Source organism: Staurois parvus, unplaced genomic scaffold (genome assembly GCF_062004578.1).
Source record: "Staurois parvus isolate SC_StPar_1 unplaced genomic scaffold, SC_StPar_1.0 ptg000342l, whole genome shotgun sequence".
NCBI classification, from domain to species: Eukaryota; Metazoa; Chordata; class Amphibia; order Anura; family Ranidae; genus Staurois; species Staurois parvus.
Window position 1 is genome coordinate 1,059,677 of NW_028318138.1, and position 15,689 is coordinate 1,075,365.

The 15,689-nt window shown below is 41.8% G+C and overlaps 1 protein-coding gene across 2 annotated transcripts in view; it reads left to right on the forward strand.

The window, feature by feature from the left end:
• The window catches only part of LOC149456917 (uncharacterized), a 101,375-nt gene that overhangs the window by 5,962 nt on the left and 79,724 nt on the right, over positions 1-15,689 (forward strand). The window contains exon 1 of one of the 2 annotated variants that reach the window (XM_089684290.1): positions 14,113-14,562. The exons of the other annotated variant lie outside the window; for it this stretch is intronic. The gene's annotated coding sequence lies outside the window, so the exon portion shown is untranslated. Of the gene's footprint in view, positions 1-14,112; positions 14,563-15,689 lie in introns of those variants that run through there. 2 annotated transcript variants of the gene reach the window in all.

A 15,689-nucleotide genomic window follows, 5' to 3' on the forward strand; every position in this document is an offset into this window, starting at 1 on the left:
TGCTGCCTATTAGTGCCCGTCAGTGCCACCTATCAGTGCCCATCATTGCTACCTATCAGTGCCCATCAGTGCTGCATATCAGTGCAGCATCATCAGTGCCTCCTCATCAAAAAAGTACCTGTTTGCAAAATGTTATAACAGAAAGAAAGGTGCCCAACGTAGCCCAGAAGAACCCACCACAGGGTAGACCTCCTATGTGACCTAGACATGGCACCCTACAAGGAGGGGAACATATGGGGGTACCACTTCCTGCCCCACAGGCTACCAGCTGCACCAGATTTTGCACTCTCCAGTTTTAGCAAAGCAACCCCAATTTGTATAATCCATTTCACATGGGGATTAGCAGATTTTATTTGACAAGGAACCCCTTGGCCCACTAGAAGCATGGTCCTTTTTACAAATCAGAGTTGCCTGACCTCTGTTCACTGTAGGAACCGATTACCCCCGAGTACCACCTATCCCTATCCCATATATCTCATTTATCTTCATCCTAACACTTAACTCTAGCCCACCCTTAACCTTAAAGCTCACATCCAGCCTCATTGTTCTTTTAAAGCCACCTCCAGTTTACAATGGATCCAGTACCAGCCCTTTTGCTGGTAATGTGGAACTAAACTGTATTTGAGCATCACAAACCAAAATGCTATTTGCTTGGTTCTTATTGTTCATAACAAACTCCCCCATCCATCCATGTCTCCATGCTTTATTTTGTTGAGAAATCACTTTCAAAAACACCCCTCTAGCGTTTTTGGCTGTGGCCATCTTGAGTAAGGGCAGATGATTCATGTAGCATGTACTTCCTGGAATCCATCTGTGTTTAGCTCAGGCATGCGGGCAGGAGGGTGTGCTTGCTTAGCTGAGAGAGCCCCACCTCCCCTCCTCCCCTGAGGACTCATGGGATGTATAACATCATTTTGGCCTAGGTAAAAATCAGCAAACAACTGAAAAATTAAAAAAAAATGAAAACAAGTAAATATAATATACTTTTACCACGTGATCAGCTGTGTCCAATGACACGGCAGATCACGGAGTAAATACAGTTGCCAGTTAGCTGTCACAACTTGAGGAAAGTACTGCCGATAACCGGCAACTGCCACAGCAGATTGGCACTGATCATCAGAGCACTGATGATAAGTACCCAGCAGTGCCACCCACCAGTGCCCAGCAGTGACTCCCTCCAGTGCCCAGAAATGCCTTCCAGCAGTGCCTCCCACCAGTTCCCAGCAGTGCCACCCTTCAGTGCCACCCATCAGTGTCCAGCAGTGCCACCCATCAGTGCTGCCCATCAGTACCCAGCAGTGCCATCAGTCAGTGCTGTCAGTCAGTGCCGCCAGTCAACGTCGCCCATCAGTACCCATCATTGCTGCATACCAGTGCAGCATCATTAGTGCCTCCTCATCAATGCCCACCAGTGCTGCCTAATTAGTGCCACCCCATCAGTGCAGCCTATCAGTGCCCATCAGTGCTGCCTATCAGTCAAGTGAAGTGAAGGAGAACAATTACCTGTTTGCAAAGTTTAATACAATATACCTTCCTATCTGTTTACTAATGATTGCGGCATGTAGATCAAAAATAGTTAACCTCTTGCCAACCGCGCTATATCCATATGACGGCTACAACGTGGTTGTCCAATTATGGGAGGATGTCATATGACGTCCTCCCAGAATGTGCCCCCAGCGGCATGCACCCGGCGCTGTCCATGATTGCTGTATCCTATTGAGGTAAAAGGCCAATCACAGCTGCCTTTAACCACATGATCAGCTGTATCGGTTATCAGCAGCACTTTCCTCATGCTGTCACAGAGCATATCAGCACTGATCATCGGCACTCCTTCATCCAAACTGGAGTCACTCTAATCAGGGGCGGACTGACAACTCATGGGGCCCCTGGGCAATAGGGGATCATGGGGCCCCTGTATCCTTGCCCAAACTCAAAAAAGTCTATGAAAAAGGTACCAGGGGCATTTCATGGGGCCCCCTACTGACCCCGGGCCCTCGGGCAGTGCCTGAGTTTCCAAATGGTTAGTCCGCCCCTGACTCTAATACAGAAGGTGTGTTACTGGAGGGAGAGCACAGCCTATGATTGACAGCCTCAGCTCTTTTCCTGTGTGCTGTGTGGAGGGGGTTGTGCCCCTTCCTTCCAATCAGTTCCCAGAGCTCTTTTCACTGAGCTATGTGTAACTTCAGCTCTCCGCCCCCTTTTTTCTGACAGCTCAGACAAGCTTTATAAATTCTGGACATTGAATGGCTATAGAGAAGACTTCAGATGAACAGGAATAACTCATATGGGAGAATGAGTTTCATCTCTGTATAAAATTGTAGCATTTCAAATATATGTCAATATATTTGGGAAGAATATTTTAAAAATATATTTCAAATATATTTTTCTTCCATATGGGATGTACAGTGGGTGTTTGGTAGTTCTCCGAGATCCAGATCTGATTTATTTTATTCAAATTCAGTTTCCTATTTATAATTCCCTCCAACCCACCCCTGCTGTGCTGAAGACCCTCTCTAACAACACACATGACGCATAGCAGGCTAGTACGTAAAGCTCCTACATGGCCACGTCCAGCCAGTGGTACTTTCTTGACACTCAGTGGTCAATGGATATGATCACCATTTAAGTTACAGCCATAGCTGCCCATGTCTGCTTGAACAGGGCAGGGATAGCCTTACAAGGTATTAAAAAAAAAATATATGTTCCTTCTTGCCTAAGGTAGTACCTAGTTTGCATTGCCTCCCTGCCTGCGTTTGCTTGACCAGGGCAGGGACAGCCCTACAAGAAAAAACGATTACAATTTTAAACAATAGCCTACTCAAATATTTTAGTAAATACGTAAATAATAAAGAGTTCACAACAATTGTATAGGGCTTGGAACATGTTACTGTGGTGCTATGCAAGCAGGAAACGTTACAATAATTATGGGAGGCTATGGACTAAATGTTTTCTTAAGGGATCACATCAAAACCTTTGTACTAGACTTTCTTCATAGGTTCTGTGCTGGGTTTGATTCAGGGGCACGTTAGTCTCTCCTGCCACTGTGCCACCAGCACGGCTGCTTTTCTCTTACCCAGCAGGCCATACATGAGTCGATTTTTGAACGATTTTTCTTTTGAAAATCGGACCGTTTTTCGCTCTGTTAGTTTGGCAATGGTACCGGACTATTTTCGTGGTTCCTCCCCATTTTATTTATAGGACATGCTGGAAAATTCATGAAAAATGACCGATTTTCTAAATCATTGGTGGCACCATCGGATTACAGAACGAACGTTGTTTTTGATTTTCAATCGAAAAATTGTTCGGAATTTGACCCATGTATGTCCTGCTTTATGCCCAACAACGCATCAGCTGCAACAACCTGCAAGTGGTCAGATTCCACGAAGAAAACACAACCTGCTCTCTATACCAACCTCCAAATGTCAACCTCCAGTCTGCCTTTCGCTTCTGTTTGACCATTGAAAGGAGAATGTTTGAAGGGTGGGCTGCCTATGGTGGTAGGATTCTACGCTTAATGCCATTCTAAAGGTTCCTTTTTTTTTTAAATAACAAACATGTTATACTTACCTGCTGTGTGTAGTGGTATTGCACAGAGCAGCCTAGATCCTCCTCTTCTCGGGTCCCCTGACTCCTCGCTCCTGTTGGGTGCCCCCACAGCAAGCAGCTTATGGGGGCACCCGCTGCTCTGTGTATCCATTCACACACAGACCCGCAGTTTGGCCCCATCCCCACTCTCCTCATTGGCTGATTGGCTGTGATTGACAGCAGCATGAAACAATTGCTCTAGCTTGCTGTATCAGTTAATGAGGAGGCAGAGACCCAGGACAGCTGAGGCTGTTGTGCACATGGCTGGATCGCGATGCAGCTCAGGTAAGTATTGAGGGGGCATTGGTGTCTGTGGGAGGAATAGTGCCCTGTCATTGGTGTCCAGGGGTGGACTAACCATTTGGAAACTCGGGCACTGCCCGAGGGCCCGGGGTCAGTAGGGGGCCCCATGAGATGCCCCTGGTAGTGTTTCAAGGGCCAGATAAAGGCAAACAAATGGCTGCATCCATCCTGTAGGCCGCAGTTTGCAGATCACTGGTCTAGGGGAACAAAAAAAGTAAATATACTTACCCAATTCTCCACTCCTCCCTGCAGCTAGACTGGCCCCCGCAGCTCCTGCACTCTAGCGTTCTGTGGTCCTGCCGTCATAGCAGACCATAGCAGGATCCATAGACCCGTTCAGGATGTGAGGATGCTGAGGGACAAACCATCTTCATTTTGTGGGGGAGCACCGCCTGCCGGGTGGAGCCACAGATCTGGTAAGTTAAATTGCTTCTCCTCTCCCCTAGACAAAACAGTGCAGGTACAGTCCCACTGCAAGGGATCATTTTTTGGGCTTTAAGCTGCCTGTGGAGAGTGTCAAGTCGGCAGGTGGCCATACTGTCCAGACATGCGGAGTCTATGGAGGTATGTCAACGCATAAAGCATCATTTGAAAAAGAACAATGAAGCTAAGAAAAGCTCTGCTGCAGTTTAATGGCAGATTACATGAATGAGATGTAGGTATGTTTGCAGATTTTCTTCGTCTCAATCCAGTAACATATAAATATGACTAGAGATGTGCATAATGGAAAAATTTGTTTTGTTTTGGATTAGTTCGGAAAGTTAATAATTTTGTTTCATCATATTCGTTACATTGTAATGATTTATGTTCAGAATTTGTTTCGTATATTCGTTATTTACAAAGCAAAATATTTATTTCATAATTCAAATTTTGGAAGACAGCTATATTCATTCTATTCTGTTCTATTCTATTCTATTTTATTTTTTCTATTCTATTATTTACTACTCTGTTTTGTTCCATTCTATTTTATTATTTTATTCTATTTATTTTGTTCTATTCTATGATATTCCTCTATTTTCTAGACTATTCTTTTCATTCTATTCTATTCTATTCTTTATGTTCTATTTTATTCCAGTCTACTTGTTTCTGTTCTATTCCTTTATTTTTCTAATCTATTCTGTTTTATTCTAGTCTATTCTTTTATTTTCCGTTCTATTATATTCCTTTATTTTCTCCTTTTGTATACAGTATCTTAATGTGTTTATATGTTTCCATTTCAAATTCAAACTAATTTTTGATTTCAAATTTAAAATACCTTTCTAATTTAAATTCAGTTTCAAAATTAAAATCAAATGATTTGTTTTCTTATCATTTATTCGGATCCATTGAAGTTCGTTACTATTATGATGAAGTTGCTATTATGATTTGGAAATTTGGATACATCTGAATCTTCGAATAACAAAAATGTTCTCTAAATTTTGATTAATTCAACAAATCGCACACATCTAATTATGAGATGATTCTGGTGGTCATGCTATTCCTCTGATAACAAGGCACGACCATGGTAATGCTTCATCGCGGGACCTTTCCATCACTACTTATGGCAGTGTTTCTCAACTCCAGTCCTCATGGACCCCCAACAGGTCATGTTTTCAGGATTTCCCTCAGATGAAACAGCTGTGGTAATTACTAAGGCAGTGAAACTGATCAAATCACCTGTGCAAAATAATGGAAATCCTGAAAACATGACCTGTTGGGGGTCCATGAGGACTGGAGTTGAGAAACACTGACTTATGGTAACAATGTATAGTTGAAAATGAAGCAACCAATCAGCCAGCTCCTTTTATTTTATAATTTGCCCTATCAGCAAGAAAGGAAGAAATTAACTGGTTAATAAGTATGAAAAATGTTCCTCTTCTCCAAAATGATGGCTGTATTATACTCTGGCGGCATAACATCACTAATACGGGATTACTTTTGGTTACATACACAACCTAGAATCTTTTTTATTCTATTTGATTCATTCTTCCACCCCAGCTGACAGCACAAAATTATTGATTGAATTTCTGGCGTCTGGTGAACACAAGTAATGTCATCTTTGACTAACGTATTCTCTAAATTGAATCCAGTTCTTGGGTATAAATGTGTTGGTATAACTCAGTGTCACATTACCCTTTCTGATCATTCCCATGAGTTTCCAGTATAATTGCCTTTTTTGCTAAGAGATTGTATAGAATACAGCTGAGAGATAAAATAATGTCAAATGAACAAAATTTTCCGTTTCCCAGTGCACCATGAGTAAATTGTTCATGTAAAATGCAAAGAAGTAATAGCAGAAAAAAAAAAAACATGACATTGTTTAGCATTCGTGTGATAAAAATAATGCATTGTTACAATTGTGGCTATGTACCATTTATAATGTATCATTTCATGTTTAAAGTGATTCTGAGGCTCTGTTCACACTTGTGCAACTTGTCGTGCGACTTTGGACACTAACGTCCCATGACAAATCACACCGCATGTATTTAAATGACAACCGTTCAAATATGTGTGACCTAAAGTCACAGCAACTTTAAAAAGGTTCCTGTACTATTTTGGTCCAACTTTCATGCCACTTGAGTGCCATAGACTTCAATGTAAACCCTCAAAGGTTGCATGAAAGTTGTTATACATGTTATACATGCGACTGTTGTGTAGCAGTTGTCCATTATCATTGATCAAAGTTGCATCCAAGTCTCACCTGTCAATGTTGCACTTGAAATTGCACTACTTTGGAGTCACACTAATGTGAATGGAGCCTAAACTCTTGATTTTTTTTTTTTTTTTTTTTTTAATAACACACATGTAATAATTACCCATATGGAAGAAAAATATATTGAAATATATTTTAAAAAATATTCTTCCCAAATATATTGCCATATATTTGAAATGCTACAATTTTGGCCATATTCAATATATCTCAAAATATATTTTGCTAAAAAATGTATATATATATGTGTATACTGCATGTTGAAATGCATTTTTATTACAAAATATATGAAAACTATTTTTAAAAATACATTTCAAATATACTCTGTCTTTTATATAGTATATAATAAAGTATATGTTATATATATATATATACTACATGTTGAAATGCGTTCTTTATATATTGCAAAATATATGAAAAATATTTTTTAAATATATTCTTCAGATTTTTTATAATGTAGAAAAGAGTAATTTTAACATATATTTTTACATATATTTATAAATGCATTTCAAAAATGAAGATTTGTATTTTTAAAGACATACAGTATATTTGAAACGTATTTTTAAAAATATTTTTCATATATTTTGTAATAAAAACGCATTTCAACATACAGTGTATATATATCTTTATTTATTTTTTGAAATATATTGAATACGGACAAAATTGTAGCATTTCAAATATATATCAATATATTTGGGAAGAATATTTTTAAAATATATCTTTCTTCCATGTGGGATGTTACTGGTAAAACCAATACATTTATATATGTGGGTGGCACTATCCCCTAAGGAGTCGCTAGAGATTTGGGACCTCCTATAGTCCTGCACAGCCAGGCAACACGCATTTTCCACATGCAGTGTGTAATATATATATATATATTTATTGAAATATATTTTTAAATATATTGAATATGGCCAAAATTGTAGCATTTCAAATATATGGCAATATATTTGGGAAGAGTATTTTTTAAATATATTTCAAATATATTTTACTTCCCTGTGGGTACCTGCCTCCACTTTTCGGGTCCAACGCTTGTGTTCCTAGCTCCTTCCCCATGCCGCCAAGTGCCCACCATAGCAAGCCACATGTTATGGGGGCTCTAATGTGGGCTCACTCTTGACTCAGCTCTGTGTGTCCATAGACACACAGAGCGTGGATCTGCTCCACTCCCTCCTGACTGGCTGTGAATGGCAAATATCTCAGTTTGCTGTGTCTAAACCTATGAGGAGAGGGAGAGCTGAGAGAGAGCCTCGGCACTTGCGCACATCGCAGGATTGAGATCGGGCTCAAATAAGTATAAGGGGTTGTTGAGGGGGGGGGGGAGCTGCAGAGAATATTTAAGGTAAGCCTGTAGAGCCACCGTCATTTTCTTGCAGGGAAACCTGTTCTTCAAAGATCTTCATAGGCTCACCCATATACAATTAGGGCTTGTTTAGGCTGGGCTCACACCCATGCGATTAGCAGTGTGTTTGCTGAAGTTGCAGCAACACATGACAATCCATTTCACATTGTTTTCTCGGGGCACATTCACATCTATGCATTTTCCTTCGGTGAGTTTTTGCAAGAGGTGCAGACACTTCCTTTGCCGCACGAAGTTGCGATTTTGGCCCTGTAGACTTCAATGGGAGTGCATGGAAAACGCATGTATACGTGTTTTTTGGTGTAGTTTTGGTAGGGTTTTGTGTTTATCAGCCAGTCTTCTCCTACAAAAAAAGCATCAATAAAGCGGTTAAAACTGCACTATAAAAATGCACCGAAAAACATATGACTATGCAGCACTATTAGTGTCAACCTAGACTTAGGCTTTGCGGTTGGGAAGATGTTAAAAACACATGATTGTGCCTTGTTTATAGCACCCCCAATCACCCCCATGGGGGTGTTCACATGCCATGGCGGTGATTCTTTTCTTTGTGTTTGCGTCAAAAATTATCATTCCTGTCTTGCCTGGCGGCCAGGCGTACCAAAAGACAAATGGGGACACTCTGCAAATTATATGCAATGCATGTGGCGTGTGAGTGCGGCATTTACATGGTTAAAACAGGTTGTGAAGAGGCTTTGAATTGCTTCTTCACCGCCTGTCAAATACCTCTGAAAAGTGATCTGAATGTGGATCACTTTTAAGAAGCGCAGAAAGCTGGTCATCTAAACTTGAAAAACTTACTGCTACCCAATATTGACAATTTCCAGGCTGCAGCTTAGCTCATGCTAGCACCATGCCAGACAAGCAGTCCCCAACCACTTGTAACATAAGTATATGATCCACAATAAAGCCGGCAACAAGGTGACAGTAAAAACTTTTTCTTTATTGTTCCACAGAAGTAAAAATTCCTATTCGAGATCCAACACTAGAACCTTTAATTCCTGTGGAACAATAAAGAAAAACTTTTTCCTTTTCCTTGTTGCTGACTTTAGTTAGATGTGATCCACAATAAAGTCGGCAACAAGGTGAAAGTAAAAACTTTTTATTCATTGTTCCACAGGAATAACAGATCCTATTTAAGAATCCCAACTGACCCGTTTCAGTTCTGACTGAAACGCGTCAGTGTTGCATCTCGTATGGAACCTTTTACTCCTGTGCAACAATAAAGAAAAGGTTTTTATTTTCACCTTGTTGCCGACTTTATTTAGATGTGATCCACAGCAAAGTCGGCAACAAGGTGAAAGTAAAAACTTTTTTTTTATTGTTCCACAGGAATAAAAGGTCCCATTGAAGAATCCAAGCTGACGTGTTTCAGTTCTGACTGAATCGCATTAGTGTTGGATCTCGTATGAAACCTTTTTCTCCTGTGCAACAATAAAGAAAAGCATTTTATTTTCATTAGTAAAAACTTTTTCTTTGTTGTTCCACAGAAGTAAAAATTCCTATTCGAGATCCAACACTAACGCATTTTATTTAGAACTGAAACGCGTCAGTGTTGAATCTTTAGTAGGACCTTTTATTCCTGTGGAACAATAAAGAAAAACGTTTTCCTTTTCCTTGTTGCTGACTTTATTTAGATGTGATCCACAATAAAGTCGGAAACAAGGTGAAAGTAAAAACTTTTTATTCATTGTTCCACAGGAATAACAGATCCTATTTAAGAATCCCAACTGACACGTTTCAGTTCTGACTGAAACGCGTCACGTGTGGCATCTCGTATGGAACCTTTTACTCCTGTGCAACAATAAAGAAAAGGTTTTTATTTTCACCTTTTTTCCGACTTTATTTAGATGTGATCCACAATAAAGTTGGCAACAAGGTAAAAGTAAAAACGTTTTATTTATTGTTCAACAGGAATATAAGATCCTATTTAATAATCCCATCTGATGCGTTTCAGTTCTGACTGAAACGCGTTAGTGTTGGATCTCGTATGGAACCTTTTACTCCTGTGAAACAATAAAGAAAAGGTTTTTATTTTCACCTTGTTGCCGACTTTATTTAGATGTGATCCACAATAAAGTCGACAATAAAGTGAAAGTAAAAACTTTTTCTTTATTGTTTCACAGGAATAAAAGATCCTATTGAACAATCCACCCTGACGTGTTTCAGTTCTGACTGAAACGCGTTAGTGTTGGATCTCTAACAGGACTTTTTATTTAGATGTGATCCGCAATAAAGTTGGCAGCAAGGTGCAAGTAAAAACTTTTTCTTTATTGTTCCACAGGAATAAAAGGTCCTATTGAAGAATCCACCCTGACGTGTTTCAATTCTCACTGAAACGCGTTAGTGTTGGATCTCGAATAGGACTTTTTATTTAGATGTGATCCGCAATAAAGTTGGCAACAAGGTGAAAGTAAAAACTTTTTTCTTTATTGTTCCACAGGAATAAAAGGTCCTATAGAAGAATCCACACTAACACATTTCATTTCTGACTGAAATGCGTTAGCATTGGATCTCGAATAGGACTTTTTACTCCTGTGAAACAATAAAGAAAAAGTTTTTACTTTCACCTTGTTTCCGACTTTATTAAGATGTGATCCACAATAAAGTCGGCAACAAGGTGAAAGTAAAAACTTTTTTTATTGTTCCACAGGAATAAAAGAATCCAAACTTACGCATTTCAGTTCTGACTGAAACGCGTTAGTGTTGAATCTCGTATGAAACCTTTTTCTCCTGTGGAACAATAAAGAAAAAGTTTTTACTTTCACCTTGTTTCCGACTTTGTTGCAGATCACATCTAAACCAAGCCATCCAGGTATGAGAAGGCAGCAATCCAAGCTGACCAATCAGCAATCATTTTTCATTGTTCTTCCTGTTCTAACTTGATGGATAGAAATTGATTGCTTTTTGTGAATTTCCGCATGCTAAGGTAGAACAATGCACAGGGTGGACCAAAGTGTAAAATTTATTATGTGTCCTGGTAAAAAAAAAATCATCTTACAAAGGCCAGATCAGTGCAGACGGCTTGTGATTGGATGATTAGTACACCGAGCCTTGTGCTATCCTCCATGATTTTCTTCATTGAATAGGACCTCATGGCTCTGCACTCTGAGTTTTCAAATAAGCCGAGTAGCACATATGAAAGGACCACTAAACCTAAAACATAATTTATCTTTCATAAATTAATTGAAATGAGTGTTAAGATTCCCCGCAGACATGTTTTATTAAGGATTCCTTGTGTTATACTAGAGATTTCAGAAAGCTTATTTAATAAGGCACCTCGAGGAATATGACTCTGTAAAGCACTGTAACCTACAGCCAAGTGGGTATATTTAAAAGGTAGGTGCACTTTCCAATTTAAATCCTTCAAAAGGCCACCCCTTTGCCCACCTCTCCTAATAAGCGGGTATGTGTGCAGGGCTCAGGTGTAGACTGCCTCATTAGTGAATGACTTGCCTGCTCATGTCAACAGCCTCCCTGGTGTCAGTGCTGCAGTAGGCATGGGCCAGGATGGAGGATAACGACCAACATGTCTCCATTGTACACTATGAGGCTGATCCAGTAAAGAAATAGAGATCACTTACTTAGCAAAATGAAGGTTCACTTTGGAAGGTGTATGTACCCTCTCAGGTGGGAGGCATTCATATACATTCTTAAAGTGTCACTAAACCCACATCATAAAAAAACGATAAATAAATGCTGTACTACATGCTGTTCATACTCACTCAGTCGCTATAGGACTCGTTTTCTGCATTTTGGTTGATCCTGCTGTTCTCTATCTCCCCCTGCTGTCCATGTCCCCAATGCAGTTGGGGATTCTGAAGAGCAGTGTTGGCAGCTACTGCACATGCTCAGTCCTCAGTGTATTTCTACCCTCTGTATTTCTTCCCTATCACATCTGAGCAGCCCACATGACTACAGAGTTACACAAGTGGGTGTATACATGGTGGTAAGTGACAGCCCATTCCCTCCCTCCTCCTCCATGCCCACTAACCAGTTAAACACAATGGGGGGTGCAATATTACATCTTGACTGATTGAGGCTTCACCTCCCTGTAATTCTAAGACACAGTGTTAAGGATCCGGGTATGACCAGAAATGTGTGGGAACACAGGCGTAGTCAGGGCTGGAGAGGTGGAATGGTCAGGCAGGCCATTAGGTACTGTCAGGCACCGCCCGGCGGGATCTCTAGTACCCACAGAACGGAATTCCCCAGGGAGCAGAGTCTAAGCCCCAGTCTGCCTTTTCACCAGAGCCCCTGATGGTGGGGATGGACTTGGCGCAGGACTGAGACCAGGTCGCAGCCCCTGAGTGCACCCAACTGTGGTAGAGGGGTCCGCCGAGGGTATGTACCAGGGGAAAGCCTGACGTGAAGAGGCTGGCAGACCTGGTAACAGGGACAGATCTGTGCAGGATGGATGGATGGATTGTCTGGGTAGCGTCAGGCGTAGTCAGGCAGGCCAGGTCAGCAACATGCGGGCAGTGAGGTACCGGAGGAGCAGGCAGAGAATAGTCAGGGTCACAAGCCGGGTTCAGTAACTGACGGGCAGCGTGGTACAGAGGATCAGGCAGAGAATAGTCAGGGTCACAAGCCGGGTTCAGTAACTCACGGGCAGCGCGGTACAGAGGATCAGGAAGAAGGATGGTCAAGCAAGCCAGGGATCAAGCAGGAGAAGTCAGCAGAGGTCAGGATCAGGCAGGGTCGGCAACAAATCAGATAGTCAGCAGAACAGGAACACAGGATACCAGGTACAGGGGCTCATGGGAAACATACACCAAGGCCCTGACTGCAGGTCTGGCCATTCCTTAAATACACCTCCTGCAATCAGCCTCAGGTGATGGCTGATTGCAGGAGTGAGCTTCTGGCTGCTGAGAGCACCCGCTGGCCAGCCCTGGTACTGCAGCCCACACAGCAGGTGAGTCCCACTACCAGTGCTGAGTCCATTCCTGACACACAGGCTGAAGGGGAATGGCAAAGCCTGTGACTGGCAGACATCTGTCCACACAATCTTATTGTCAAAAATAATAAAGGTTTAATTTAAATTATATATTTATATCACAATTTAAAATAGCTTATTGCTATAAATTATTTATTTTTACTCTGAATCAAGTCTTCAGTGTATTTCTACCCTCAGTATTTCTTCCCTATCACATCTGAGCAGCCCATGTGACTACAGAGTTACACATGTGGGTGTATACACAGTGGTAAATGACAACCCACTCCCTCCCTACTCCTCCATGCCCACTAACCAACTAAACACAATGGGGGAAAGCGATATTACATCTTGATTGATGGAGGCTTCACCTCCCTGTAATTCTAAGACACAGACTGGAGGGAAATGGCAAAGCCTGTGACTGGCAGAAATCTGTCCATACAATCTTATTGTCAAAAATAATAAAGGTTTGATTTAAATTATATATTTATATCACAATTTAAAATAGCTTATTGCTAGGAATTATTTATTTTTACTCTGAATCCCAAAGGCTGTTGTTTTTATTATTTTGAACATATGACCAGTAGGATATCGATTAGGAAAAAAGTACTTTGATTTGTTTTAAATTAAAATAATTATAGTGCCATCATCCACATACAGAAAGAGAATTGATCATGTAAAATGAACAGTGTGTGTTTAGTGTAACGGTAAGGTGGAACCTAAGTACTATTATTGCTATAGGCAAAAGGGGGGGGGGGAGGTTGGAGGAAAGAAAGGGGACATGGGGGAATGTTAGATGGATTGGTGGGAGAAGAACTTGGGGGTGGTGAAGGAGGGAGGAGAACTGAGGGATAGAGTGGGTGGGAAGGGGAAAAGGAAGAAAGGGGAAGGAAGGAAGAGGGGGATTAGGAAAAAGGGGGATGCAGGGGCAGACTGACAACTCATGGGGCCCCCGGGCAATAGGGGATCATGGGACCCCTGTGTCCTTGCCAAAACTCAAAAAAGCCTATGAAAAAGATACCAGGGGCATCTCATGGGGCCCCCTACTGGGGCCCCCGGGCAATAGGGGATCATGGGGCCCCTGTGTCCTTGCCCAAAATCAAAAAGCCTATGAAAAAAATACCAGGGGCATCTCATGGGGCCCCCTACTGACCCCGGGCCCTCGGGCAGTGCCCTAGTTTCCAAATGGTCAGTCCACCCCTGGGGGGATGTATCTTGATGTTGGTGTGCTGTTCCCCTCATATTTGTTATTTAACTGTGCATTGTATCACCAATTCTTATTTCACCATGTTTGTTTCTATGTCTTGATCTGTTGCTGCCATCTGCTGGCCAGAATTTGCATGCTGCATGCCTCTGTTATAGCTAGTAAGTGTTTTCTCTGCTGGGTGTGGTTTTAGGCAAGCCTTGGTCCTGGTCACTTCCTGCAGCCATTTTATCTGCTATATAGCTGTGTGACAGGACATTCAATACCCTGGGCTTGTGAAGGCATCAGTTTTTGACCAGCAGTTAGCCTCAGGAAAGATATCACAGGACAGCATCAATACCTCTACTACATTACAGTATTGTATCACTGTTTGTTGCTGTATTTTGGACCAAATAAACCCACGCTGATTTCATTCTCGTGTATACGTTTTGGATCCATCTAACCTGAACATCTGCCGGTCCGGTCTGCTCCACAGCTTGGATACGAAGGTAGGAAGTTACACAGCCATTATGAGTTATACCTTCATTCGCCTTCATGTGGGGACAGAACAGTCAAAAACTGCCTTAAAGTCCATACCTCACTACAGACTCCCTCAGAGTCCAGTACCACACTCAGGAATCTCCCTAGCAACAGGCCCACTTGCTGCAAATCTGCCCGGCTACAGTGCATGCTCCACAAGCCTATGCAGAAGCACTGCACATACGCAGTATCTATACTCTCGCCTGGAAGTCCTCCACAACTCGCCAAGCCATTCTTTACATCCTATATTAACCTTTCCTCGCATAATAGAAGTACTGTTTATGCACGCTCCTTACACTGCCGTGGCCGCCGCAAAACCCCGCAATTCACTCTAAGCATATTAGAACTTTTATCAAAGTGACCTATCCGAGCTGTGCTGCGATTTTCAGCCCCCAATTCAAAAGTTCATTTTCTTAAAGAGACAGCGCACCTTAAGTCAAAATGGCCGAAAAGGACTTTGCACAGTTCCCCAGTGATGAAATAAAGCAAATGCAACCTGATACTGATCATTATGAAGGGCAGGGAACAGAATCCACACTTCCAGCAGAACAAGTCGTGCGACCAAGACGCTCCCTCAAACCGACAGTAAAGGTCATTGAAAATTATCACACCACAAAAGATGAGCTATGTCATAACCTGGAGGAGCAATGGGAACAAGTTTCCTCCCTCATGTCCGGACTTAAATCCTCCTCAGGTGATGCCACAAGCTTACAAGTTGCCATCGGGCGGCTGGACACAGCTCAAGAAAGATACAAGAGACTGTCCACAAGGTATATAACCTTTCTAAAAGACTCTAATATCGATGAAGCCCTATCAGAACTGAGCAAGGCAGAATCAATAGCCAGACAAAGAGACGTCATGGTGCTGGATGTTAAAGGTAAAGCGGAACTCCATATCTCTCATTTGCAAGAAACTAGATCACACAGATCAAATTCATCTAAACATTCCTCTCGGTCATACAAATCATCGTGCTCAAGAAGCTCAGCCTTGAGCGACAGATTACTAGAGGCCCGCATAAACGCAGAGCAATCCAAAGCGAGACGCTCCTTCAGAGAAAAAGAAGCTCTTGCAGAGGCAGAGGTCAAGAGGGCAGAAG